This window comes from Macaca thibetana, chromosome 1 (genome assembly GCF_024542745.1).
Source record: "Macaca thibetana thibetana isolate TM-01 chromosome 1, ASM2454274v1, whole genome shotgun sequence".
NCBI classification, from domain to species: domain Eukaryota; kingdom Metazoa; phylum Chordata; class Mammalia; order Primates; family Cercopithecidae; genus Macaca; species Macaca thibetana.
In genome coordinates, this window is record NC_065578.1 from 105,058,702 (window position 1) to 105,086,656 (window position 27,955).

General features: G+C 36.8%; 1 pseudogene; it reads right to left on the reverse strand.

The window, feature by feature from the left end:
- Window positions 1-160: 160 nt before the first annotated feature.
- LOC126950540 (matrin-3-like) lies at window positions 161-27,955 on the reverse strand (annotated as a pseudogene).

Consider the following 27,955-nt stretch of genomic DNA (forward strand, 5'->3'; position numbering starts at 1 on the left):
CACCCTGTGTATGTTGGAATCAACGTCATTCACTCTTCTTCTCGATTTTGCGATTCATATCACACGTGGGGTGTATGCCCCTTGCTACATTGGGCATAATATCACCTTTCCCCATGTGGTTATTAAGGACAAAATCACAGGGTGATGTACACTTCCTCCGTTATTGGGAGTAATATCTTCCACTCACCCCCTGGATATCAGGAACCACATCATAGAAGAGTTGTACACCCCCTTCGATATCATCAGCAATATCATCATCCTCTGCCCACTTGGGTATTAGTAACAATACTACGGGGGGTTGGGGGTGTGCACCCACTGTGAGATCCAGAGTAATATCAGCCTCTTTCCCGCTGGATATTAGAAACTATATCACAGGTGTGTGTGCACCTTCTGCGATATTGGGAGTAATATCAGGCTCCACCCCCCTGCCTATTAGGAACAATATACGGGGGGCGGGGTGTTACACCCCCTGCGATATTGAGAGTAATATTATTCTCTTTTCTCTGTACCTTAGGAACTGTATCACAGGGGTCTGTACATCTTCTGCAATATCAGGGTCACTGTTATCCTCTCCCCTCCCCTGAATATCAAAAAGAGTATTACAGCAGGGTGTACACCCCCTGCGATATGGCCGGTGATGTCATCGTCTCTACCTTTGGATATTAGGAACAACATCACAGAGGGTGTGTACACCCCCTACGATATTGAGCATAATGTTATCCTCTCTTCCCCTAGATATGAGGAACAATATCCCTGGTGGGAGGAGGTGGAGTACCTTAAGAACAGTATCACTGGGTGGGTGTAGTATCATCCTCCCTTCCCCAGGATACTCAGAACAATATCACAGGAGGGCTGTACAGCCCCTGCGATATAGGGAGTAATATCATCCTCTCCCCTCGGGATTGTAGGCAAAATATCAAAGGGGTTTTACAACTCGTTCGATATGGGCAGTAATATGATCCTCTCCCCACCTAGGTATTAGGAACTATATCATAGGCGGCTGTACACTTCTCGCGATATTGGGAGTAATAGCATCCTCTCCCATCATGGATATTAAGAACAATATTACAAGGGAGGTCTTCTCACCCCGTGATATTGAGAGTAATATTATGCTCTCCCCTTCGAGATATTAGGAACAACGTCGCAGGAGGTGTGTACATCCCCTGCGATATTGGGGGTAATATCATCCTCTCCCCCTGAATGTAAGAAGCAGTATCACAGGAGGATGTACACTGCCTGCGATATTGGGAGTAACATCGTTTTCTCCCCCTCTGGATATTCGGAACAATATCACAGTGGGTGTGTACACACCCTGCGATATTGCCACTGATAAGATCCTCTCCCTCCCAGGATATGTGGAACAATGTCACAAGGAGGTGTACACCCCCTGCGATATTGGGGGTAATATCTTCCTCTCCCCCCCACCCGGCTATTAGGAACAATGTCACAGAAGGGGTGTACACCCCCTGCTATATTGAGACTAATATCCTCTCGCCCCTTGGATATTAGGAACAATATCACAGGGGTGGTGTACACCTCCTGCAACATTGGAAGAAATAGCATCCTCTCCACCTTTGGATGTTAGGAACAATATCACGGGGGAGGTCTGGACTGCTTGTGATATTGAGAGTCTTACCATCCTCTCCCACCCAGGATATGAGGAACAAGATGACCGAAGGGATGTACATCCACTGCGATATTTTTAATAATGTCATCCTCTACCCCCTGGCTATTAGGAAGAACATCATAGAAGGATGTGCCCTTTCTGTGATATTGCGAGTAATATCCTTTTCCCCCCGGATATCAGGAACAATTATATTAATTATTAGTATTAATAAATGTAAGCACAATTAAGAGTAATCACTGATATTAATAATTGCAATAAAGAGGGTAAAAGTTAACACTGATTAAAATATTGACAATTGTTATTAATAATTAACAGTAATATCACTATTAATAATAGAATAATCTTATCAGTAATCATGTTGCTTAATTAAATCAATAACAAGTGACATTGGTAATAAAATAATAATAAATATTAAGATTAATAACTAATATTATTGATAAATGACACGAATAGTAAATTCAACCATGCATAATCATATATTTATAATATTTATTAAAATTAATAACATACTATTAATTAATATTAACATTGATAATTATTAATAAAACAGATGTTTGATAATTAATAATAATATTACTCCTAATACCGCAGGGGGTGTACACCTACTTGTGATATTGTTCCTAATATCCAGGGACGGAGAGCATGATATTAGTTTTAATATCACAGTAGGTGTACACTCACCCTGTGACCTTGATGTTAGTATCCAGGGGCTAGAGTATGACATGTCTCCCAACAGAACAATGAATGTACAGCCACCCAGTGATATTGCTCCTAATATTCACGGAAGAAGCCTATGATATTACGCCCAATACCACAGGGAGAGTACACCTCTTCTGTGATATTGTTGCTAGTATCCGGAGGGGGAGAGGATGATAACAATTCCAGTATCGCACGCTGTGTTCACCCACCCTGTGATATTGTTATTAATATCCTGGAAGGGAGAGGATGATATTAGTCCCCACGGAGCAGGAGGTGCACACCCACCCCGGGATATTGTTCCTAATATCTGTGGAGGGGAGAGGTTGATATTACTCCCAATACGCCAGGGGGTGTACATCCACCCCGTGATATTGATCTTAATATTCAAAGGCCAAGAGGTTGATATTACTCGAAATATCTCAGAAAGTGTACACCCCTGTGTGATACTGTTCCTGATATCCAGAAGGGGAGAAGATGATATTACACCCCATATCGCAGGAGGTGAACACCCACTCTGTGATAGCTTTCCTAATATGCAGGGATAATATTATTCCCAATACTGCAGAAGATGTACACCCCCCCCACCCCCGTGATATTGTCCTTAATATTCCAAGCCGGAGAAGGTGATGTAACTCTCAGTATCGCAGAAAGTGTACATCCCCCAGTGATAGAGTTCCCATGATCCAGGAGGGAAAAGGATGATATTACTTTCAAGATCACAGGGGCTGTACACGCCCCCAGTGATACTGTTCCTAATTTCCACGTGGGAGAGGATGATATTACTACCAATATCATAGGGGTCATAAACACTCCTTTGATATTGTTCCTAATATCCAGGGCGGGGGAGAGGATGATATTCCTCCCTATATCGCAGAGGGTGTACACCAGTCTTTGACATTGTTCGCAATCTCTAGAGGGGGAGATGATAGTATTCACAAAACTGTAAACACGCTGTGTGTCCACCATGGATCCCAATATCCAGGGAAGGATATTACTCCCCTTATCGCGAGGGGTGTCCACCCCGCATGTCATATAGTTTCTTATATCCAGGGAGGAGAGGATGATACTGCTACCAATATCAAAGAAGTGTACACGCCCCCTGTGATATGGTTCCTAATACCCACGTTGGGAGAGGATAATATTACTCTCATTATCACAGGGGCTGTACACACCGCCTGTGATATTTTTCCTACAATCCAGAATAAGAGAGAATGATATTACTCCAAACAGTGCAGGGGTGTACCCCCCTACCATGTGATATTGTTCTCAATAGCTAAAGGAAGAGAAGATAATATTATTCTTTTTAGTGCACGGCGTGTACACTCACCTGTGATATTGTTCCTAATATCCAGGGAGGGAGAGCATGATATTACCCCCAGTCTCGCCGTGGGTGTACACCCACTTTGTGATATTGCTCCTAATACCCAGGGGGTAGAGTATGACATTACTCCTAATTTAACAGTGGATGTACATCCACCCAGGGATACTGCTTCTAATATTCAGGGAAAGCGAAAGTAATATTACTCCCAATATCACAGAGAGTGTACAACCCTTCTGTGATATTGTTCCTAATATCCGGTGGGGGAGAGGATGATATTACGTTCAATATCGCAGGCTGTGTACACCCACCCTGTGATATTGTTCCTAAAATCCAGGAAGGGAGAGGACAGTAGGACTTTCCATACCAACCCTGGGATTTTGTTCCTAATATCAAGGAGGGGAGAGCGTAATATTACTCCCAATATGGCAGGGGGCATACATCCCCCCTGCGATATTGTTCTTGCCATTCAAAACAGGAGAGGATGACATTACTCCAGATATCAAAGAAAGTGTAAACCCCCGTGAGATATTGTTTCTAATATCTAGAAAGGGAGAAGAGGATATTAATCCCCATATCACAGGAGGTGTACACTCACCCTGATATTTTTCCAAATATGCAGGGGGGAAAGAGGATAATAATATTTCCAATATTGCAAGGGTTGCACACCCCCGTTTGAGATGGTCCTTAATAATATTGCAAGGCGGAAGGGAGGATATTACTACATATATCGCAGAAAGTGTACACCCCCAGAGATATTGTTGCCATGATCCTGGAGGGAAGAGGATGATATTACTTTAAATATCAGACTGGATCCTTTTCATCATTTTTTTTCTTTTATCCAAGTGGCCTTAATGACACAAGACCAGTATTTACATTTATTTCCACACAGTCCTAATTTATGACAGATGTGCTTATTTTCTGCCCTCTAGCCTCTTTTCTAATTAAGAGAACCACACCTTATTCCTAACTTATTACTATTAATGACAGCACAGGCATCAAATTTTAAGGTGACTTGTTTGGGCACCCTTTTTTTTTTTTTTTTTTTTTTGTTGTTTTGGCTAACACTTTACTCATATCATTTATGAGCTCCAACCAGTCCTTAGTCCTTAATCTTATTTTAAGAACTGTGGTCATGGGAGGCTCAGATTAGTCATAACACACATCAGGTTGCTCATTTCCTGGGCTACATACCTTGTATAGAATAATATTATACAAACAAGTTCTTTTTAGAGTTCCAGTACACTTATAATAATCGTAAAATAATAGGACAGACATGATTTTATTTGTTTTTTATGATTTATGCATAGTATTCTGTGGTATATATGTACCACATTTTAAAATCCGGTCCACTGCTGATGGGAACCTAGGTTGAGTCTATGTCTTTGCATATTGTAAATAATACTGGAGAAAACATACAATTGCATGAGTCTTTTTGGTAGAACAATTTATTTTCTCCTGGCTACATGCTTAGCAATGGGGTGGCTCAGTCAAATGATGGTTCCATTTTAAGTTCTTTGAGAAATCTCTAAACTGCTTTCCACAGTGGCTGAACTAATTCACATTCCTACCAACAGTATATAAGCATTCCTTTTTCTCCACAGTCTCACCAGCATGTTGGTGATTTTGACTCTAGTAATAGCCATTCTGACTGGTGTGAGATAGTATGTCTTTGCTGTCTTGATTTGCATTTCTCCGATGTGTGATGTTGATAATTCTTTCACATGTTTGTTAGCCACTTGTTTGTCTTCTTTTGAGATGTGTCTATTCATGTATTTTGCCCACATCTTAATGGGGCTAATTGTTTCTTGGTTGTTGTGTTGTTTGCGTTCTTATAGATTCTGATGTTAGACCTTTGTGATATGCATAATTTGCAAATATTTTCTCTGATTCTGTAGGTTGTCTATTTACTCTGATGATGGTAAATTTTGCTGCCCAGGAGTTCTTTAGTTTAATTAGGTTCCACTTCTCAATTTTTTGTTGTTGTTGTGGCATTTGCTTTTGAGGTGTTAGTCACAAATTATTTCCCAATCCCAACATCCACAATGGCATTTCTAGATTTTCTTCTAGGTTATTAGAGTTTTAGATCTTAAATTTAAATATTTACTCCATCTTGAGTTAATTTTTGTGTATGGTGAAAAGTAGGGATCCAGTTTCATTTTTCTCCATATTGCTAGTCAGCTATCCTAGCACCATGTATTGAATAGGGAGTCCTTACCCTATTGCTTATTTTTGTCAAAGATCAGATGGCCATAGGTGTTCTGGTTTATTTTTTGATTATTTATTTTGTTACATTGGTTTATGTGTCTGTTTTGGTATCAGTACCATGCTGTTTTGGTTATTGTAGTCACACAGCAAGTTCAAATTTGGGTAATGTGATGCCTCCAGTTTTGTTATTTTTGCTTAAAATTGCTTTAACTATATGGACTCTTTTTTAGTTCCATTTGAATTTTAGAGTTTTAAAAAATTATATAAAAATGGCATTGGTATTTTGATAGGAATAGCATTGAATCTATAGATTGTTTTGTGAAGTATGGTCATTTGAAAGATTTTGATTCTCCCAGTACATGACTATGGAATATTTTTTCATTTGTTTGTGTGATCAGTGAGTTTTTCAGCAGTGTTTCTAGTTATATTTCTAGGGATCTTTTGCTTTTTTATTAGATATATTTCTAGTTTGTGTGTGTGTGTGTGTGTGTGTGTGTGTGAGAGAGAGAGAGAGAGAGAGAGAGAGAGACTATAGTAAATGGGATGTGCTCTTGATTTGGCTCTCAGCTTGAATGTAATTGATGTATAGAAATGATACTAATTTTTGTACATTGATTTTATTTCCTGAAAGTTACTAAATTCATTTATCAGGTGCAGTAGACTTTTGGGAGAGACTAGGCTTTTCTAGGTATAAAATCATATTGTCAGTGAAGAGAGATAGTTTGACTTACTTTCCTCTTTTGATGTTTTTTAATTTTTTCTTTTTCTTGGTCCATTCTATTCATAAATCTTTTAATTGCATTTTCAAATTTCTAAAGTGAGATTTTCAATTCCAGTAGCTCTGATTAATTTCTTTTTATAGGTTTATAATCTTTATTTTTTTCCTGGTTTGTTTGGGAAATTTCTTCATGTTGATTTTCAACGTTGCCTTGGATCTTGTTGAACTTCTTTGCAATACATATTTGGAATTATTTAATTGTCATTTCTGAGTTTCCATTTTTGTTAGGGAACATTATTGGAGAGCTGCTATAATCCTTTCATGGTGTTACTATATTCAGTTTTTCTGTGGTGCCGTGATTTTTATGTTGGTTTCTCCTCATCTCAATATAATGTGACTTCTAATTTTTGTGCTTATTTTCATGTGGGTAGGATTTGTTCTATCTCTTTCTTTCCCTATAATATTATTGTGTTTATCTTTCCCTTTCCCTTTCCCTTTCTCCCCTTCCCTAGCAGGTGTGACTGTAAAGAATATTGAGTAGAATTTTTGGCTTTGCTTCTATGATCCCGTGCACTTCTGTCAGCAGGTTTTATATTTGGTTTTGCGGTCTGACTTACAAGCCAGTAGATGGCACTTACGGATAAAAGCCAGTTGAGGCCAATGTGACTGGGTATATACTTGATCCTTGTTTCCTGAAAGAAGCTCTCCATTGCCTCTCTAAATAGGCGAATCTGTGGAGTACACAGTTGCCTGAACTCCTTGGTCAGCCCAATGTCTGCACAGGATGGATGGGGTGGCTCAGGCTGTTAAACCAGGCAAATGGCAGCTCTGACTGCCTGGGTATGGAGCAAAGAAGGTCTGGCTGCACCACAGTGTCTGTGAAATAAGGATGAGACAGCTCATTCTACCTCTCTCGATGAGGAGGTGCTCTGAAGGCCTGGAGATCTGCCTTAGTGTGAAACAGACAGGGCCCCCTGCACCTAGGTCTCTGAACAGGAAGGGTTGGTGGGTCTGACCGCCAATCTGGGTGAGTGGGCACTTCGAATGCCTGCCTGGATGTGGAGCAGAGGGTGGACCTCTACACCACAATCACTGTCAAGAAAAGGTGGGGCAGCTCAGGCTCCCAAACAGGGCACATCATTGCTTCCAGAGCATGTGTTTCAGTCTCTGGCCTAAGACTAAATGCTTGCATTGCCACATTGCCAGGTCACCAAAGAATGATTGACTTTGTGTGCACCTGGATTAAGAATGGCATCCTTCTCTTGGCCTTGGATCTGGGAAAATACCAGAAACATTTCCCAGTGTCTGTCCCTCCCAGAGTCTCCAAGCCTCTCCCCAAGTTAGCTCCAGGGCTTGGGAAAATCAAAGTGCTCTCCTTTAGCCTGAGTTGCTTGGATCCCCAGTGGAAGGGTGAGTTACGGAGGGAGGGGTTCTCCTCCCTCTCCTGATGTGTCTTGTTTGGCAGCCTGAGCTGCACCACCTTTTCTTGACAGTGATTGTGGTGTAGAGGCCCACTCTCTGCTCCGCACCCAGGCAGGCATTCAAAGCTCTCTCACATACTCAGACTTCACTCACTTTTATCGGCTATACACTATTACAGGGGCTGTTTGCCCACATTCTCCTCCCTGGGATCTGGTGTGACCATCATAACTTGGGTGGATTCCCATTTTAGTTTTTGAATTAAAGTTCAAAGAGTTGATTTTTGTGCACTATTTTGCTATTTTGTGGCACCTGGAAACAGGAAAAGAATGCACAAAGGTTTAATGAGAGGCTACAAGCACCGAATCCACCATATTGGGGACAAAAAAAAAAAAAAAAGAAACTCAATTCACTTTTTAATTTTTCATTCCTAGCATATTCTTGATGCTCTCTGAATAAATACAGATGATTCTTTGACTGCAGATGTCATAATTATAATTGTTAATTAAACAATAATTAAACATATTTTAATAATAAAAGCCAACAATTAAAATTATTTTTATGCCATTTTTGCTTATTATTTATTAAACATACATTGAATAATTGCAATATATCAGAGAGTTTTCTGCTGGTGTGAGATATGAAGCTATAATGTTCCAGTCCTCAAGAAGGGGAAGAAGGGAATAATCCCGTAATGTGTGTATAGTAATGCTAACATCATCATAATTACATATTATGTCAATACATTAATATAATTACTGTTACATGAATTAAGTGCATATATGTGTGTGTGTGTGTATATATATATATATAATATCTTCATATCATAGGTGAAATACAGATTGATTAACTTCATCTAGGGTACATCACAACAGGTTCCATATAGTAATATAAACATTTCAGCTTGGTCTTGTAGTTTAAACATGGACTATCCAGTCTGAAAGGTGGCAGGATACTTTAAAAAGGAAAGAAAATCATTTCAGTGTTTCAAAGCATCTCTCAAATGTGGATAGAACATGGAGATGACTTTGATAAGTAGAGTGAAACCAAATCATGAGGCAGCATTTATTTTATGCTAATACTTTGGGCACTGAGGAAGGGTTTTTAAGCAAATGATTAGCAGAGTCAAGTTTAATTTTAGAAAATTATCTTAATATTTGAATGCAGAGGATGAATAATAGGGATGTAATACTATTATGCTTCTACTTGTAACAATGCATTGAACCCCATTTATCTTAAGCCGATTCTGAATTTTCTTTCCTGCCTGGGTGTGGTGACTCATGCTTATATTCCCAGCACTTTGGGAGGCTGAGATAGGTGGATTGTTTGGGCTCAGGACTTTTGAGACCAGCCTGGGAAACATGACAAAAGCCCATCTCTAAAAAAAAAAAAAAAAAAAAAAAAAAAAATGCAAGAATTAGCTTGGTGCGCTGGCACACACCTGTGGTCCCAGGTACTCGGGAGACTGAGGTGGAAGGATTGCTCAAGCCTAGGAGTTCAAGGCTGCAGTGAGCTGTGATCACTGCAATACAGCCTGGGCTACAGAGTGAGACTCTTTCTGAATAATAATAATAAATAATTTTTTTTCCTGTGCCATGTATCATTTTCTCACATATGTGGTAATTTATCTGTTTATTATTTCTTTTGATTCCCTCCTCTCAAATGCTAAATTACCAGGGGACTGGGATCTTTACTGATATATTGCAAGTACCTAGAAAAGTACTTGGTTTAGGGTGGGCAATCTTTTAATATTTTTTCTAAAAATATGCATTGTGTTACTTTGGAATATTAACTACTGATTTGTTTGTTTGTTTGTTTTGAGACGAATTCTCGCTCTGTCGCCCAGGCTGGAGTGCAGTGGCATTGTCTCGGCTCACTGCAACCTCTGCCTCCCAGGTTGAAGTGATTCTCCTGCTTCAGCCTCCCGAGTATCTGGGATTTCAGGCACTCACCTCCGCGCCCGGCTAATTTTTTGTATTTTTAGTAGAGACGGGGTTTCACCATGTTAGCCAGGATGGTCTCGATCTCCTGACCTCGTGATCCCGCCGCCTCGGCCTCCCAAACTGCTGTGATTACAGGCTTGAGCCACTGCGCCCAGCTTATCTATTGATTTTTTTTTGAGATTTATTTTATACCTAGTCCCTTGACAAATTCTCTTAATAATCATTGACTTTTTTTTGGTCTGTTGCAAGATTTTCTAGGTGTACAAGCGTATGATCACTGAAAGGACTTTTATTTTGGTATGTGCCAATATGTGTACAAATTTGCTGTTTTTGACTTATTGCATTTAGTTGTACATCCTATACAGAGATAATAAAATAATATTCTTGTAATTTTCTTGATTTGAAATTAAAAAAAGGTAGATAGCATAGAAAAGTTTAAAATTATGGTGAGGCACCCGGCAATTTTCAAGAAAAACAAAATATTATTGTGGCAGAAGGAGAAAAACTATAAATATGGTTTAGATTTTTTTTCAATGTGGTATAATTGTTTCTCATATACTTTCCTGTATTTTCTCTATATTCTTTAGTTTGAATATCTTCTACTAATTATCTGTTTATATCTGCATCTCATTGGCTGTCTAAATTTCTCTCTTCATTTTCACATTACATCCTAAATTTCTGCTTGTATCTCTGTTTCCCAGAAATGACCCTCATCTTAAACAGTTTGCTCATGTCCAGGACACAAAAATGTTTCCCTCGAATAAGTGGATGTAGCTTATTGACAGAATTTCCCCTCTCTGGAATTGTAGATTGTGTACCCTTCCTTACTTCCAGATATTTTGAGGACTGGAACATTATAGCTTTATTATCTCACGCCAGCAGAAAACTCTCTGATACATTGCAACTATTCAATGTATGTTTAATAAATAATATGCAAAAATGGCATAAAAATAATTGTAATTGTTGACTTTTATTTTGTATTTTGCTTGCATTTTTTCTAGTTGTTTACACAGGTGCATTGGTTTTCCCCATAGAGATAATTTTTAAAGCCATGAGCTTAAATGAAATCATTCAAGAAGTGAATACAGGTAGAAAAAGATAGCATTACCTGGAACTAAAAAGAAGAGTATTTTACACTGAGAATCATGTACTGTAATGGGAAACCAGGGAAGTACATGTTGTATAGTTACACATAATTAAAAGGTTGCTGGTAAAGGACGAGAAAGTTTTCTGTTAATGTATTTTCTGCATGAAATACATAACAAGGTTATTGATATTTGAAATGGGGGGAACTCTTGAAAGTTTTTGAAGACAGTACAAACTAAAAAAACAGTTATATATGAGAGTAGAGAGTAAATGGGTTAGTAAAACATCGTAAGATCTCTTCTGACACTAAGGGTTTAATAAGGTGCTCAGTCATTAATTCAACATCGAATTAGTCAATATAGTAAGTTATTTTTACAAGTTACGCTTTGAGGGTGTAATTAAATATTTAAATAAAATTTGAACCACCTTTGCATTCCCAGAATAAAATCCATTCAGTTTTTGACAAAAACATAATTTTCATTGTTATCTAGTCTCCACTTCTTTATTTTTGGTAATGGAACCCATAGAGTTAAAACTGTGAAATTGGCCATCTGGCCAAACACTACATTTATTTAATCTTTCCTTCAGCTAACTGTGTTTTTAGGACAGAATACAGGCTAATGGACAATGAGTAGAATGGTATATTCTATTTTTAGTTGATTTCATTAAAAAACAAGCTTCTTGTCCTCAGTTTTCTCTTTCCCTCTCCCACTGGCTAGAAATAACAATATCTGGTAAGCTCCACAAGCTGTGTGTTATGGAGGGCATAGCTGTCCTGCTTGTCTGTTTCACTAAAGGACCTACTTGAGCTGCACGATTTAACAAAAGTACACATTTATTGTTGTTGAGCTGCTATATTTGGGATGTCCTATGAAGAAGCGAATCGTCTTAGTAAAACAATAGAATATTATGATTATAAATTACTTGCTAATATTTAACTAAAATATTGGTATTTGTAGGCATAAGCAAAATATAGCCATTTCTCTCATTTAGCATTGTTATCAGTCATGCTACCAACTTTATGTATTAGTTTTTCAAAATGGAAAATATTGAATGGAGAGTTTTGCATATTTTACTGTTCTGGATCATTGAAATCATGTTGAATTATCTATTCTTTACCAGACCATATGAACTCAGCTTTGTAAATATCTATTCAAAATGCCTATTTTAAAATACTGAGTTTGACTATTTACATTTCCAAATCTAATTACCAATTTAAGGATACTGGTTTGTCTTGGGTCAAATTTGGTTACATATATTTTGCTAAGGCATCAATTTCCTTTAGTTTTACAAATTTATTACCACAATATTTGATGTCTTTCTTATTATAATTTTCTTTATATTTCTCATTATATTTTTGGTCCTCTCTCTCTTCAAGCTTGTTGATCCAATCATTCAAAGGATCAAATTTGGAGTATTTTCCCCATTTTGATTTTATTCATATCAGATATTTACCTCTTATTTCTTTTTAAAATTTATCTCATGGTCTTTTCCAGTTTCTAAATAATTTTATCTTATATTTTTCTAAATTTTGAGCAAAATAAACTTTCTTACACATTTATCATGTGCCTCCTCAAATATCACTTGTTCTATATCTTGGCCTAATTTTTGTCTCTCTTCTACCTGGTAATCTTTGTATATTCTGTTATCAATATTACATATATTAGTAATAACTCAGTTATCAATTTAAAGACCAAATTTAATCTAGAACTAGGACCATAATAAGCAATGCCTTTGAAATTGGTAATCTAGACATATTTTTGTAAGTGGATTTGGACATAAACTTGGTAGATTATAATCAAATATTTTTATTATTCAGTTAGATATTGTTTCCATTTGTAAGCAAGAAAACTAAAATTTAATAATGTTTACATAGTTATATTGATGACATATGCAGATGTATATTGATGTAATTTTACAGATGAGAAGCATCTAAATATCCATTGAAGAAAACAAAAGGCTTGTAATGTATTAACATACAATTTAATTTGAATGATTGCTTGTATCAAAGTATCTTGCATGCCACATATTTACATCTACTATATACCCATAAAAATTAAAAATAACAATTTTTTAAAGTATGGTAACACATTTTAAAAATTAGAGCATGGATTTCATTAAATTAAATAATAAATTAATGTTTTTATTTTAATTTTTTCAAATTAAAATGAAAAATATGTTAAAGCTATAATTTAAATATAAGAACACAATTCCAAACCCTGTTTTCTCCTATTTAGTGTATTACTAAAATGCATCTTTTCTGATTTCAAAATATATATTCAAATAAATGATATATTGTTTAAAAAATCTTTACCAAGCAGGTAAGACAACATTGCCAAAGTATAAACCCTAAAGGCTCCTGAAAAAATCTCAGACTTCCTTCTGATTTGTAATTTGAACCTTTCTTCATTTTGTATTTGAAAGGAAGTACATATACAAGCATTTAAAAAATCCTACTATATACATAGGGCTATAGATTTCTTGTTTATCGCTGCATATATCTGTTGACTAAGTACTTGTTTTCTTGGAAGATACATAAAGGATTCTTTTGAACTTATTTGAAAAGTTAAAAAGGATACTTTATGATCATTGGTTTGTCAGGAGTTAAATGCATATTACGATCTACCTTTTCCTTTTAAAACGTTTCTCTCCATTATTACTTGGTAAAATCATTCATTGCAGAGCATAATATAATCCACAAATGCTTAATAAGATTTTACAATAAGTCGTTTTTACTAGAGCACTAAAAGTGGAAATTATAGTGTCCCTTGGATATGATAGGAAACTGAGAATGTATTATTGGGTGATGTTATGGGAATAACACAACTATATGTGTTTAGGAGATGATCTCTTAAATGTGTGTGTGTCTTCTTTTTTAAAAAAAAAAAATGTTAAGAAATAAAGCATCAATGCATATAGCCAGTGTCTTTAAATTATACTTATAGTCCACCTAATTTCCTGAAATCTAAAGAACTCCACATATGCAACATTTTTTTTTCCATTTAGAATTTTCAAATCCCTAATTGTTTTGTAAAAGTATACAGCATACAGTCATTGGGTACATTATTATTAATTTTTTATTATACTTTAAGTTCTGGGGTATATGTACAGAATGTGCAGGCTTGTTACCTACGTATACACGTGCCATGGTGGTTTATTGCACCCATCAACCCTTCATCTACGTTAGATATTCCTCCTAATGCTATCTCTCTCCTAGCCCCACAACCCCTCAGCAGGTCCTGTTATGTGATGTTCCCCTCCCTGTGTCCATGTGTTCTCATTTTTTAACTCCCACTTATGAGTAAGAGCATGCAGTGTTTGGTTTTCTGTTCTTGTGTTAGTTTGCTGAGAAAGATGGTTTCCAGCTTCATCCACGTCCCTGCAAAGGACATGAACTCATCCTTTTTAATGGCTACATAGTATTCCATGGTATATATGTGCCACACTTTCTTTACCCAGTCTATCACTGATGGGTATTTGGGTTGGTTCCAAGTCTTTGCTATTGTGAACAGTGCCACAATAAACATATGTTTGCATGTGTCTTTATAGTAGAATGATTGATAATTCTTTGGGAATATATCCAGTAATGTGCTTGCTGGGTCAAATGGTATTTCTAGTACTAGATCCTTGAGGAATTGCCACATTGTCTTCCACAATGATTGAACTAATTTACACTCCCACCAACAGTGTAAAAGCATTCCTATTTCTCCACATCCTCTCCATCATCTGTTGTTTCCTGATTTTTTAATGATCGCCATTCTAACTGGCATGAGTTGGTATCCCATATATATGGTATCCCTATATATATACTATATATGGTCTATCTGTACATATACCCCAGAACTTAAAGTATAATAAAAAATAATAATAATAATGTATCCAATGACTGTACGCTGTACACTTTTACAGAACAATTAGGGATTTGAAAATTCAAAATGGAAAAAAAAATGTTGCATATGTGGAGTTCTTTAGATTTCAGGAAATTAGGTGGACTAAAGTATAATTTAAAGACACTGGATATATGCATTGATGCTTTATTTCTTAACTTTTTTAAAAAAAAAAGAACACACACACACACACACACATTTAAGAGATCATCTCCTAAACACATATAGTTGTGTTATTCCCATAACATCACCCAATAATACATTCTCAATTTCCTATCATATCCAAGGGACACTATAATTTGCATTTCTCTAATGACCAGTGATGATTAGCTTTTTTTAATATGTTTGTTGGCTGCATAAATGTCTTCTTTTGAGAAGTGTCTGTTCATATCCTTCACCCACTTTTTGATGGGGTCATTTGATTTTTTCATTTAAATTTATGTTCTTTGTAGATTCTTAATATTAACCTTTTGACAGATAGATAGATTGCAAAATTTTTCTCCCATTTTATAGGTTGCCCATTCACTCTTATAATAGTTTATTTTGCTGAGCAGAAGCTCCTTAGTTTAATTAGATCCCATTTGTCAATTTTCGCTTTTGTGGCCATTGCTTTGGTGTTTTAGTCATGAAATCTTTGCCCATGCCTATATCCTGAATGGTATTGCCTACGTTTTTCTCTAGAGTTTTTATGGTTTTAGGTCTTACTGTTCTTGTGTTAGTCATTAATCCATCTTGAGTAAATTTTTGTATAAGGTGTAAGGGAGGGGTCTAGTTTCAGCTTTCTGCATATTATTAAATAGGGAATCCTTTCTTCATTGCTTATTTTTTGTCAGGTTTGTCAAATATCAGATGTTTGTAGATGTGTGGTGTTATTTCTGAGGGCTCTGTTCTGTTTCATTGGTCTATATATTTGTTTTGGTACCAGTACCATGATTTTTTTTGTTACTATAGCCTTGTAGTATAGCTTGAAGTCAAGTAGCATGATGCCTCCAGCTTTGTTCTTTGTGCTTAGGAGTATCTTGGCTACATGGGCTCTTTTTTGATTCCATATGAAATTTAAAGTCATTTTTTTTTTCCAATTCTGTGAAGAAAGTCAGTGGTAGCTTGATGGGGATAGCAATGAATCTATAAATTATTTTGGGCAGTATGGCCATTTTCATGATATTGATTCCTCCTATCCATGAGTAAGGAATGATTTTCTGTTTGTTTTGTCCTCTCTTATTTCCTTGAGTAGTGGTTTGTAATTCTCCTTTGAAAGGTCCTTCACACCTCTTGTAAGTTGTATTCTTAGGTATTTTATTCTCTTTGCAGCAGTTATAAATGGGAGTTCACTCATGATTTGGCTCTTTGCCTGTTATTGGTCTATAGGAATGCTTGTGATTTTGGCACATTGATTTTGCATCCTGAGATGGCTGAAGTTACCTATCAGCTTAAGGAGATTTTGGGCTGAGATGATGGGGTTTTCTAAATATGCAATCATGTCATCTGCAAACAGAGACAATTTGACTTCCTCTTTTCCTAGTTTATTACCTTTTATTTCTTTCTCTTGCCTGATTGCACTGGCCAGAACTTCCAATACTATGTTGAATAGGAGTGGTGAGAGAGGGCATCCTTGTCTTGTGCCAGTTTTCAAAGAGAATGCTTCCCGTTTTTACCCTTTCAGTATGATATTGGCTGTGGGTTTGTCATAAATAGCTCGTATTATTTTGATATAAGTTCCATCAATACCTAGTTTACTGAGAGTTTTTAGCATGAAGGGCTGTTGAATTTTGTGGAAGGCCTTTTCTGCATCTGTTGAGATGATTGTGTAGTTTTTGTCATTGGTTCTGTTTATGTGATGGATTATTTTATTGATTTGCATATGTTGAACCAGTCTTTCATCACTGGGATGAAGCCGACTTGATCATGGTGAGCAAGATTTTTGATGTGCTGCTGGATTCAGTTTATTAGTATTTTATTGAGGATTTTAACATCAATATTCTTCAGAGATATTGGCCTGAAATTTTATCTTTTTGTTGTGTCTCTGTCAGGTTTTGGTATTAGGATGATGCTGGTCTCATAAAATGAGATAGGAAGGATTCCTTCTTTTTCTATTGTTTGGAATAGTTTCAGAAGGAATGGTACCAGCCCCTCTTCATATCTCTGGTAGAATTTGGCTATGAATCCACCTGGTTCTGGACTTTTTTTGGTTGGTAGGCTATTAATTGTTGCCTCAGTTTCAGAGCTTGTTATTGGTCTATTAAGCTATTCAACTTCTTCTTGGTTTAGTTTTGGGAGGGTGTATGTGTCCAGGATCTTATCCATTTCTTCTAGTTTTTTAGTTTATTTGCATAGAGGTGGTTATAGTATTCTCTGATGGTAGTTTGTATTTCCGTGGGATCAGTGGTGATATCCCCTTTATCATTTTTATTGCATCTATTTGATTTTTTCTCTCTTTTTTTTTTTATTTGTTTGGCTGGTAGTGTATCTATTTTGATGATCTTTTCAAAAAAACAGCTCCGGATTCATTGACTTTTTTGAAGGGCTTTTTTTTTTTTTTTTTTGTCTCTGTCTCCTTAAGTTCTGCTCTGATCTTAATTATTTCTTGCGTATGCTAACTTTTGAATTTGTTTGCCCTCTTTCTCTTGTTCTTTTAAATGTGATGTTAGAGTGTCAGTTTTAGATCTTTCCTACCTTCTCTTGTGGACATTGAGTGCTATAATTTCCCTCTACACACTGCTTTAAATGTGTCCCAGAGATTCTGGTATGTTGTGTCTTTGTTCTCATTGGTTTCAAAGAGCATCTTTATTTCTGCCTTAATTTCATTATTTACCCCAGTAGTCATTCAGGAGCACGTTGTTCCATTTTCACATAGTTGTGTGGCTTTGAGTGAGTTTCTTAATCTGAGTCCTAATTTGATTGTGCTGTGGTCTGAGAGATGATTTTTTTATGATTTCCTTTATTTTACATTTTCTGAGGAGTGTTTTACTTCCAATTATGTGGTCAAGTTTAGAATAAGTACAATGTGATGCTGAGAAGAATGTATATTCTGTTGATTAGGGGTGGAGAGTTCTGTAGATGTCTATTAGGTCCGCTTGGTCCAGAGCTAAGTTCAAGTCCCGGATATTCTTGTTAATTTTCTGTCTCATTGGTGTGTCTAATATTGACAGTGGGGTGTTAAAGTCTCCCACTATTATTGTGTGTGAGTCTCACTGTCTTTGTAGGTCTCTAAGAACTTGTTTTATGAATATGGGTGCTCCTGTCTTAGGTGCATATATATTTAGGATAGTTAGGATTGTAATCCTTCCTTTTTTTTTTTTCTTTCTTTCCATTTGCTTGGTAAATGTTCCTCCATCCCTTTATTTTGAGCCTATGTGTGTCTTTGCATGTGAGACAGGTCTCCTGAATATAGCACACAGATGGGTCTTGACTCTATCCAATTTACCAGTCCGTGTCTTTCAACTGGGGCATTAAGCCAGTTTACATTTAAGGTTAATACTGTTATGTGTGAAATTGATCCTGTCATTATGATGCTAGCTGGTTATTTTGCCTGTTAATTGATGAAGTTTTTTCATAGTGTCGATGGTCTTTACAATTTGGTATGTTTTTGCACAGGCTGGTACTGGTTATTCCTTTCCATGTTCAGTGTTTCCTTCAGGAGCTCTTGTAAGGCAGACTTGGTGTTGACAATTCTCTCAGCATTTGCTTTTCTATGAAGAATTTTATTTCTCCTTTGCTGATGAAGCTTAGTTTGGATGGATATGAAATTCTGGGTTGAAAATTATTTTCTTTAAGAATGTTAAATATTGGCCCCCACTCTCTTCTGGCTTGTAGGGGTTTTGCAGGGAGATCCACTGTTAGTCTGATGGGCTTCCCTTTGTGGGTAACCCAACCTTTGTCTCTGGCTGCCCTTAACATTTTTTCCTTCATTTTAACCTTGATGAATCTGAATATTCGGTGTATTTGGGGTTGCTCTTCTCGAGGAGTATCTTTGTGGTGTTCTCTGTATTTCCTGAATTTGAATGTTGGCCTGCCTTGCTAGGTTTGGGAAGTACTCTGGATAATATCCTGAAGAATGTTTTCCAACTTGATTCCATTCTCCCTGTTACTCTCAGCTACACCCAATGTAGATTTGGTCTTTTCATATAGTTCCATATTTCTTGGAGGCTTTGTTCATTTATTTTCACTCTTTTTTCTCTAATCTTGTTTTCTCATTTTATTTCATTGAGTTGATCTTCAATCTCTCATATCCTTTCTTCCACTTGATCAATTCAGCTATTGATACTTTGATACTTGTGTATGCTTCATGAAGTTCTCGTGCTGTGTTTCTCAGCTCCATCATGTCATTTATGTTCTTCTTTAAATTGGTGATTCTAGTTTGCAATTCAGCTAACCTTTTCTCAAGACTTTTAGCTTCCTTGCATTGGGTTGAGACATGTTTCTTTAGCTCAGAGTACTTTGTTATTACCCATCTTCTGAAGCCTACTTCTGTCAATTTGGCAAACTCATTCTCTGTCCAGTTTTGTGTACTTACTAGTGAGGAGTTTTGATCCTTTGGAGAAGAAGAGACATTCTATGTTTTTTAGAATTTTCAGCCATTTTGCACTGATTTCACCTCATCTTCGTGGTTTTATCTACCTTTGGTCTTTAATGTTGGTGACCTTTGGATGGGGTCTCTGAGTGGACATCCTTTTTGTTGATGTTGAAACTATTCATTTCTGTTTGTTAGTTTTCCTTCTAAAGCTCAGGCCCCTCTGCTGTAGGTCTGCTGGATTTTGCTGGAGGTCCATTCCAGACCCTATTTGCCTGGGTATCACCAGCAAAGGCTGCAGAACAGCAAGGATTGTTGCCTGTTTCTTGCTCTGGAAGCTTCTTTCCAGGGGGCCACCCACCAGGTGCCAGCCAGAGCTCTCCTGTATGAGATGTCTGTGGGCCCCTACTGGGAGGTGTCTCTTAGAATACATGGGGTTCAGGGACCCACTTGAGGAGGCAGTCTATCCCTTATCAGAGCTGTGCTAATAGATCTGCTGCTGTCTTCAGAGTTCTCAGGCAGGGATGTTTAAGTTTGCTGAAGCTGTGCTCACAACCACCCCTTCCCCCAAGTGTTCTGTCCCAGGGAGATGGCGTTTTATCTACATGTCCCTGACTGAGGCTGTTGCTTTTTTTTTTTTTTTCAGAGATGCCCTGCCCAAAGAGGAGGAATCTAGAGAGGCTGTCTGGCCACAGCAACCTTGTTGAGCTGCAGTGGGCTACACCCAGTTTGAACTTCCTGGCAGCTTTATTTACACTGTGAGGGTAAAACCGCCTACTCAAGTCTCAGCAATGGTGAACCCTCACCCCCCCTACCAAGCTTGAGTGTCCCAGGTCAACCTCAGACTGCTGTGCTGGCAGCAAGAATTTCAAGCCAGTGGATCTTAGCTTGCTGAGCTCCGTGGGGGTGGGACCCACTGAGCCAGAACGCTTGGCTCCCTGACTTCAGCCCCCTTTTCAGGGGAGTGGATAGTTCTGTCTTGCTGGCATTCCAGGTGCCACTGTGGTATGAAAAAAAAAAAAAAAAATCTTCTGCAGCTAGCTCAGTGTCTGCCCAAATGACTGTCCAGTTTTGTGCTTGAAACCCAGGGCCCTGGTGGTGTAGGCACCAGAGGGAATCTCCTGGACTTCTGGTTGTGAAAACTGTGGGAAGAGTGCAGCATCTGTGTCAGAGTGCACCATTCCTCCCAGTACAGTCTCTTATGACTTCCCTTGTCTATGGAAGGGAAATTCTCCAACCCCTTGTGCTTCCTGGGTGAGGCAATGCCCCACCCTGCTTCGACTCGCCCTTCATGGGCTACACCCACTGTCCAACCAGTCCCAATGAGATGATCCAGGTATCTCAGTTATAAATGCAGAAATCACCTGCCTTTCACATTGATCTTGCTGGGAGCTGCAGACTGGGGCTGTTCCTATTCACCCATCTTGCCAGCCCACTGTGTACATTATAGTACACAGAAGTATAACTTTTCTGATCAAACACAATCATTTGTAAATACAAGTCCTATATCATAAAAGTGCATTAATAGGAGATTGAAAAATTATAGATTTCAAAAAGTAATAATGAGTCTTTTAGATAGATCAAATCAAAGAGAAGAAAACAATTTTGGAAAATCATGATAGAAATATAGTATTTGAAATAATTTCAAAAAATCAATTAATGATAAAATTTTAAACTATTAATTGGATATGAGTATAAATACCTATAATGAAATTAATATTTTAATAAATATGAAAATTAACTTCTACAAGTTGAGTTAAAAGCTGACTTGCCCCTTCTGTAAAGTGAAGACATAGTGAGAAGATACTCATGTGTGAACCAGGAAGCACGCCCTCACCAAACATCAAACCTGCTGAAACCTTGTTCTTAGACTCCCTGTCCTCCAGAACTATGAGTATAAGTTTCTGTTTATAAGTCACCCAGTCTATGGTATTTTTACCATAGCAGTCTACATGGATGAAGGCACTCTATCTAGATACAGGGTACCAAGAATGCCTAGGAAATAAGTACTAAATTTTATTATCACAGGGGTTTATGCTAATCAGCTTCAAAATGACTCCCAATAATTCTTGCTTGCTTTTTGGTATCCAATGCATTCACACAACCCACTTCACTCATGTGTGGGCCAGACCTTGTAACTTGCTTTTAAAAATAAGATGTGAAAAATTTGTCATTTCACTTCTGAAACACGTCTATAAAAACTATGCCTCTGTTTGCTCACACTTTCTATATCACACTGTGTTGTATGGAGAGATCCATGTCACAAGGAACTTAAGGTGGCCTCCGGCCAACAGCCAGCGAGGAATTGTGTCCTTAATTACAATAACCCTTGAGGAATAACAACCATATGAGCGAGCTTACTGTGCCTTTTAATGAGATCATAGCCCAGCCAACATTATATTTGTATCCTTGTGAGAAACCCTACAACAGAGTATCCAACTAAATCATGTCTGGATTCCTGACTATAGAAATTGGGAGATAATAAATGTGATTTTTTAGGCCTCTATGTCTTGGGTACATTTGTTATGCAAAAGTAGAAAACAAAAACAATGCTCCTTTAGCTTTGTTTTCTCCATTAAATCCAGTAAAATCTATAACAAAATTGTAGGTCTGAAGCTGAGACTAAGAGTTTAGTCTGGAGGAAAATATTTCAGTAGATCCCATTCTTCTCTTTTGCTATAATTCAGTATGTATTTTTTCTTAGGTTGAAGCTTTGAACAAAATTAGGTTATGTTATTATCAGTGTCTAGTGGTCTTAGATACAGAGTTAGTGAATGTTAAAGAGATTCATTCAGTACATGTTTTCCCTAAATTCTAAAGAGGCTATTAGCTTTTTTCATACCATGATGATTCATTTGCTCTCTGTTTAAAACAAACAGGTTATTTCTAAAAAACCATTAACTCTTTACTATATATGGAATAGAGATAGCTCTAATTGTTCTATTTTAAAAATAATAATTTGATGGAATGAATTATGTGTTTGAATTTCTAATATTGAGGCTATCCCTCCTAGAAAATCTAAATTTGATCATGAAATACTCATCTACTTAACTCAATTAAACTCAAAAATATACAATTGCTTATAAGGAGATCTGTTCTCACTATGATTAAAAGCATTTGACATGCAAAAATAGTCCAAACAACTTCAGTAAAGTAAAATATTTTTAAATTAGCTACTTATATTTTTTATACTTACTATAATCCTTAAATTGCTAGAATTTTTAAGTAAAGTGGGAGTGGTGACTTACACCTTAATTCCCAGCACTTTGGGAGGCCAAGGCAGGTGGATTGCTTGAGCTCAGGAGTCTCAATCTGGGTAAGATCAGATCTGGCTCAACCTCAATCTGATTGAGATTAGTTTGAGTTATATGGCCAAATCATATCTCCACCAAAACTCCACAAATTTAGGTGGGCAGGTTGTCATGTGCTTGGGAGTTGGAGGCTGCAGTGAGCCCTAATCTTGCCACTCCACTCCAGACTGAGTTACAGAGCAAGACTCCAACTCAAAAGAAGTCAATAAAATAAAGAAGTTATAAGTGGATTTGAGACTTAGGTTTTTATTGAGATTTTGTACTTTTTAATACCTATTAGACTACTTATGTAGTTGAAAGTAATTCATCAGCTAGAGGACCTGCTGAAGTTTTCTCTAATGAGTAAGGAAAGATATGAAACTGTATTTTTGAAGGTAGTCATGGGAGAAAAATGCAGTATTATTGAAAGTACTCTACAGAGTTCAATATAGTGATATAGATGGAAAGGTGGATGGATGAGTGGACAGAAGGCTAGAGACAGATAAATGAAAAGATATAAAAAACAGAGGGGAGTATTTTACATAATCTCCTGTATCATTTATTCTTCCTTCCCACAGGATTTCTCTTCTGACTGAATTTTCATTTCATGTATATACATATTTAATGATTTTTCTCAGAGAAAGAATGTAAATAGCTACATTCTGAGTCATGGTATGTTCAAATTGTTTTCCTTTTATTTGGATGTTTTCATTTTTATATATCTTGATTGAGATATAATTTACATACCATAAAATTCACTCATTGAAAATCAGTGACATTTAGAGAATTTATAGATTGACAAAATGATCTCCATAGTCCATTTTTAGGACATTTACATCACACAAAAAAGTTCATTTCTGTGCCTTTTTAGTCAGTTCCTGTTTCTATCCTCAACCAGAGGCAACCCCTAATCTACTTTTTTTTTTTTTTTTTAATTATACTTCAAGTTCTAGGGTACATGTGCACAATGTGCAGGTTTGTTACATATGTATACATGTGCCATGTTGGGGTGCTGCACCCATTAACTCATCATTTACATTAGGTATATCTCCTAATGTTATCCCTCCCCTCTCCCCCCACCCCACAACAGGCCCCAGTGTGTGATGTTCCCCATCCTGTGTCCAAGTGTTCTCATTGTTCGATTCCCTCCTATGAGAGAGAACATGCGGTGTCTGGTTTTCTGTTCTTGCGATAGTTTGCTGAGAATGATGGTTTCCAGCTTCATCCATATCCCTACAAAGGACGTGAACTCATCCTTTTTTATGGCTGCATAGTACTCTATGGTGTGTATCTGCCATATTTTCTTAATTCAGTCTATCATTGATGGACATTTGGGTTGATTCCAAGTCTTTGCTATTGTGAATAGTGCAGCAATAAACATACGTGTTCAACTTCTTCCTGGTTTAGTCTTGGGAGGGTGTATGTGTCCAGGAATTTATCCATTTCTTCTATATTTTCTAGTTTATTTGAGTAGAGATGTTTATAGTATTATCTGATGGTAGTTTGTATTTCTGTGGGATCGGTGGTGATATCCCATTTATCATTTTTTATTGTGTCTATTTGATTCTTCTCTCTGCTTTTTGTTTATATAAATCTGCCTTTCTGGACATTTTATTAAAAAGTTATCATTTGAGAGTCCTTTGCACCTGGCCCCTTTCACTTAATGTTTCTGAGATTCATTCATATAACACAATGTATGCATAATTTATTCTTGTTATTGCTTAATAATACACTATCATTTAGTTATGCCACGTTTTGTTCATCCACTTATCAGTTCATCCATTTACCTTCCAAAGTGCTGGAATTAAGATGTAAGTCACCACTCCCACTTTACTTAAAAGTTCTAGCAATTTAAGGATTATGGTAAGTATAAAAAATATAGGCACCTAATTTAAAAATATTTGACTTTACTGAAGTTGTTTGGACTATTTTTTCATGTCAAATGCTTTTCATCATAGTGAGAACAGATCTCCTTATAAACAATTGTATATTTTTTAGTTTAATTGAGTTAAGTAGATGAGTATTTCATGAATGAAATATTTGAAATGAATATTGATAATTTGGATAATGCCTTTTTTGGAACTGTAAGAAACAATACTATTTTGGATACTGTGGATACTGTGATGGTTAATACTGAGTATCAACTTGATTGGATTGAAAGATGCAAAGTACTGTTCCTGGGTGTGTCTTTGGGGTATTTCCAAAGAGATTAACATTTGAGTCGGTGGACTGAGAGAGGCAGACTCACCCTCAATTTGGATGGGCACCATCTAATCAGCTGCCAGCATGGCTAGAATAAAGCAAGCAGGAGAAGATGGAATAGCAGACTTGCTGAGTCTTTTGGCCTGCCTATTTCTCCCCTGTCAAATGCTTCCTGCCCTCAAACGTCAGACCCCAAGTCCTTCGGCGTTTGGGCTCTTGTACTTACACCAACAGGGGCTCTCAGTCCTTTGGCCACAGACTGAAGGCTCCAATTTGGCTTCAGTACTTACGAGGTTTTGGGATTCAGACTGAGCCACTACAGGCTTCCTTGCTCCTCAACTTGCAAGCAGACTATCATGGGACTTTACCTTTTGGTCGTGTAAGTCAATCTTCCTTAATAAACTCCCTATCATATACATGCATATCTTATTAGTTCTGTCCCTCTAGAGGACCCTAATACAAACAGTGACATACAAGAATGTTCTATGGACATATATTTTTATTTCTTTTGTGGAAATCCCAAAAATTGAATAAAGGGGCATTTACTAAGGGATATATGGTAAATTTATGTTTAATTTTTTTGGACAAATGTGAACCTCTTTTTAAGATGACTGAATAACTGAATATTCCCAAAAGCAATGAGTGAAGGTTGTAGTTTCTCCACATTATTCACACTTATTATATTTGTCTTTTCTATTAAGTATATGAGAAGAGATATCTTGTGTCTCATTCTCATAAGTATATAATGCTAGCTCATTATAGTTCAAATTAGCATTTTCTTAATGATTAATTATTTTGGGCATCTTCTCATGTACTTATTAAAACTGAGATATATTCTCCAGTGAAGTGTTCATATCCTTTGCCCATTTTTAAAATTAGATTCTTTGTCTCACAGGTTCCTGAAATACTGTTAATTTTTCTTAATATATATTATATTCTTTTTTTTTCTTTTCTTTTCTTTTTTTTTTTTTTGGTTAACATTCCAAACATGTATAACCAGTGAACATGACCCAGGGATTTTCTTTTTATTGGTATTCACTTCAGTAACTTGAATCCACAGATATAAACAGTATATAACCAGAAAGTTACAAGTAAACACAAATTTTACAGGCAAGTTTCAGTTCACAAAGGTCACATGTGCAGGTACATAAATTAGAAGTGTGCATCTAGGATTATGGCCAAACCGTTTTTAAAATGCAGAAATGTAAAATTACCTCTTGAAAATATGAAGAGATGGTTACACACTTCAAAAATCAAATGTTGCTTATACCAGAGATGTATGACAGGAATCAAATGACAAGCAATAAGATCTCAAAAATTAATACTGGTCAAAGAGAACGGGAATATTTTTATATTTCACTGAAAATACATTGGCTACTAGAATATGAAATCTAGCAGGAACTCAAGGGAAAGATTACAAAGTCTAAAGGCAATTACTTAATATTTCTTATTACCCAAACAATAGCATGACATTAACAGAAAACTGCACCTGCATTTGAATTGCCAATCTCACGTTAATGAAGTTCTCCAAAAATGAAATGCAACCAAAACACGTTCAAACTCCAAATGAAAGTCTGCAAGGCTCAGATTAAAACATGGAATGTTTCAGATGAAAGTAACAAAAATACTATTGGTTTTGTTCTTTATTGAATGGAATAAAATGTTGACATTTCTTTGAAACTTGGAACTACTGAATTTCATTTTTCCAAATGGTTCTTCATTTTTTTTCTTAATGGTGCAAGTTGTCTTAAGTAGCTTAGGAAGTCAATCTCTACAAAGTACTTCTGTCTGTTGTCATTCTGATAAAACAAAAAATATTCATTAACTTAACCATATGTGTATTTTTTTTTTTGCTATAACACTTAACACATGAACAGACATCTATTATTTCTCCACTAAAACAAAAGAGTACAATAGTTTTCTTCTATCAGTATTGTATTTTAAAAAGGTTAACATTAAAAACAAAGAACCATTATTTTCTTTGAAATCATCAAATTTCTTGCACATCTTGTTTCCTTCTTCTGTCTGTGTTTGTCTGCCAATTTATTCAGAAATTTCTTTAATTTCTTATAACGAGGAAGGATGCTGCAATGAGTATTCTTTGCAACTTCTTCATTTGTATAAAAGAGTGAACACAGCTTACAGTAAAACCCTGTTTTAGGTATCACATAGTCTATACCAACAGGAACATTGGGCTGATACGGTCCAATTCTATACTTATCTGGGATTGTATAGTCCTCCTTGTTCTCATCACTCTGACCATCTGCATTTTCACTTGTATCTTTGTAGGGATCATCAGCGTTCTCAGAAGATTCAGCACCTGGTTCTGTGTTTTCCTCATTTTTAATTCCATTTTCCAACGCTGCTTCATTTTCTTGATCAAGTGCCTCGATCTTGTCCACCTTAATTTCAACCAACCTATCATTTCTGTCACCAGATTTAAATGCCATGACCTATTTACGAAGTTTCTGAAGTTCCGAATCTTTCTCATCACCAACCTCATCCAGAGTGACAAATCCTTCCATACTCCCTGGGAAACGACACTTTTTAAGTTTTTTTCTTTGCTGCTGCTGAAGCACTTGCATCTTTTTTCACAGCATCTGAAGGTGCCTTTTCCCCATCAGAAGCCACATCACCTAAATTAGCAAGATCGGTCTCGTCTCCCACTGAAGTGCCATTTTCTAGCAGTGCAGCTGCTGCTTCTTCATCTACAAGTAACTCATCTTCAGATTCAAGAAGCATATTAGGTTCTTGCTCTGTCTGGTCATCCTTTGTGTCTTTCTCACCGTCTTCACCGGACTTCTCTTCTTGTTCTTTACCTTCGGTTGAACTTTCAGTCTTCTGGGAACCATCTTGGATTTCTTGTCACTTGAAGATTCTTTGTCATCTGGAGAGTTCTTGGGCTGCAGCCGCTGCTGCCACCTCTCGCCAGCACCGTTGCTGCGGCGGATTGTAGGAGCCTCCGCGATCAGCTCTCTGGGAGAGTTGTCTGCTGGTGCTCCACTTGAAGAAGATTCCGCAGTCCTTATTGATCCTTTTTCTTGGCAT